The sequence below is a fragment of the Penaeus japonicus genome, unplaced genomic scaffold (genome assembly GCF_977035675.1).
Source record: "Penaeus japonicus unplaced genomic scaffold, GWHDUDI00000001_assembly GWHDUDI00000005, whole genome shotgun sequence".
NCBI lineage: Eukaryota > Metazoa > Arthropoda > Malacostraca > Decapoda > Penaeidae > Penaeus > Penaeus japonicus.
In genome coordinates this window covers 11,485,130-11,487,629 of record NW_028234407.1, presented here as the reverse complement: position 1 = coordinate 11,487,629, position 2,500 = coordinate 11,485,130, and positions in this window count along the sequence as shown.

The following is a 2,500-nucleotide window of genomic DNA, read 5'->3' as shown; positions in this document are numbered from 1 at the left end:
AATATAAGAAGATTGGATGTTCTTATTGCTTTTCAAGCTAAAGGCCAGCTGCTCACTTTCATCGTCGTGCCGTTCTTGTTCTATTTTCTTTCTTCGATGTTCTTTCTCATCGTCCATCGTCTTTCTTTTCCTCGCCCAACGCTCCTTTTTCCTCCCTTCGCCAATTCATAAGACATGATATCAAACTCTGCAACAGATGAAGAGCTAAAATAAGATCAGCAAATAATACTTTTTCTTATCATCTGTTGATTCTTTCATTGCGTTCCAAAACGTCCTTATCCTCAACGGCTTAAAAATGAATGCGAGTGTCAATATATAAATTGAAAGGCTGTCTGACATCGGAGGTCGTCTCAAATCCGGGCGTTCCCCTCCTGGCGAGCCGTGTACATGGGCGGCTTCACTGCACATCTCAAGTATTGATTCAGTTGCAATAGGAGAGAGATAGAAGTAAAGAGAAGGAGGGAGAAGAGAGAGAGAGAGAGAGAGAGAGAGAGAAAGAGAGAGAGAGAGAGAGAGAGAGAGAGAGAGAGAGTGAGAGAGAGAGAGAGAAAGAGAGAGAAAGAGAGTTTGTGTGTGTGTGTGTATGTATATGTGTCTGTCTTAAACTGCAGTCCAATAGAAATTAAATTTCCTAATTTCACCCTTCTCTTCCCCTCGCCCTGCCACCTCTCAGCTCTTTCTAACCGGTTGTTGCTCCCCTCGGGAACAATTACCAATATCCAGGACTTGTTTATCTAGGCGGCTGTTTTGGTTCAAAATACATGCGGTTCTCTGGAAGGAACCTCTCACTTAATACATACATTTATTGAAGGTAAATTATCCCATCATTATACCAGTGTGTCTGTTAATTCCGTGCATACGAGCAGATGTACAAACAAAATAAAAGAAAAGAAGGGAAAAAGCAACAACTCGGCAATGTGGTTTGCTCTGTCAAATGATGTGACTTCTTTTGTTCAAGATCATTGTGGTCGGTAAGATAGAGGGTCATTGTTAGAAAAATACGTTAATGATGTATTAGTAGCAATATATTCCCTAATGACATTAACTGAATAGGATAAATATGACAGCAACGCAGAAATAAGGGGCATTAGAGATGAGCTTCCATTGTTTTGATATTGCCTTGATTACTATTGGTTTTATATATTTTACTTTATCTAGAGAAGAATATGATATGAACAAAACAGATACAGAAAGGGTACCAGAAGGAAAAACAAATGGAGAGAGCGTTTCTGGGAACAAATAGCATAATTACATTACTGTAATGGCATCCTTTCCTGCTCCGATTATCTTTCTGCCATATCAAATGTCGACTTACTTCTAATTACTTACATAACTGGTACGATTGAAATAAGAATAAAATGTTTCGTCTGAATATGACACTTTTACTAAAAAGTTATAGTGTTACAGGCTCCTACACGCGCCCATAAATGCGGTTCGAAATGCATAAGTCTGCCACAAAGAAGACATATGAGTTTCTCCACAAAGCCATTTTACATGATGAATAACGCTGGCGATGAATACGTTAATTGGATCCTAAAACCGTACACAGACACGGAATTTAAACACACCCGCGAATTTCCATCACAATCCATTCATAACGTTTCTGGTAATCCTGCTGAAAAAAAGGAAAACAAGAGACCACCTAAAGGTAATGATAATAAAGAAATAAAAAACGCGTACGAAAACATTAATCGTATTGTTCGTTGGAGCTATTTATGACTTTGGATACGGATAATAATACAAAGCACAAGGGTTCATGGCCATTGTGGTGGTGAAGAGTAAAAATGGAGAGAAAAAAAATATATATATACATATATATATTTATATATATATATATGTATGTATATATATATAAGGATGAATTAATGCAATATGAAAATGTAGAAAAAGAAGTTAAACTAAGATGCAACTTTCATATTTCCGTCATGCTTGCATCGCACTGTCATATGCATAAGCACTACAACTCAAATTAACACGAGGAGTGTTAATATCAAGATCCCGGGGGCGAGTAAACAAGGAAATGTACAAACTAATTGTTTAATGAGTAAATAAACAAGGTATGAAACAAATTACGTCATAATGGTGAATAAAAAAAATAACAATAGAGTAATAAACACGATATTGAATAGACAAACAAGTTATTATTAATTTGATACTTTGCGAGCTTCACCGACGCTCTAGGTAGCCAAGCCTCGTTGGGGTTGGGAGCAGAACTCATCAAAAAAAAAAGAAAAAAACAAACTCTAAAATACATGTTGATATGCAAACGTATTAGTTATATAAACCGAAAACCATAAGCCCCAATATTGGTTATATCATTTAGGGACCATTAACTGCGGTGTGTGTATTTTAATGTTATGGTACTCAGGAGAATTATGCAAATGTTTTATGGAAAATTGCTAATACCGTTTGAAGAGCTTATAATCTCTTTATAGCTATCATTCTATTGTCTTCACTGGCAACTAAAAACATTGTTTACATGAAAGCAAGTTCATTAACT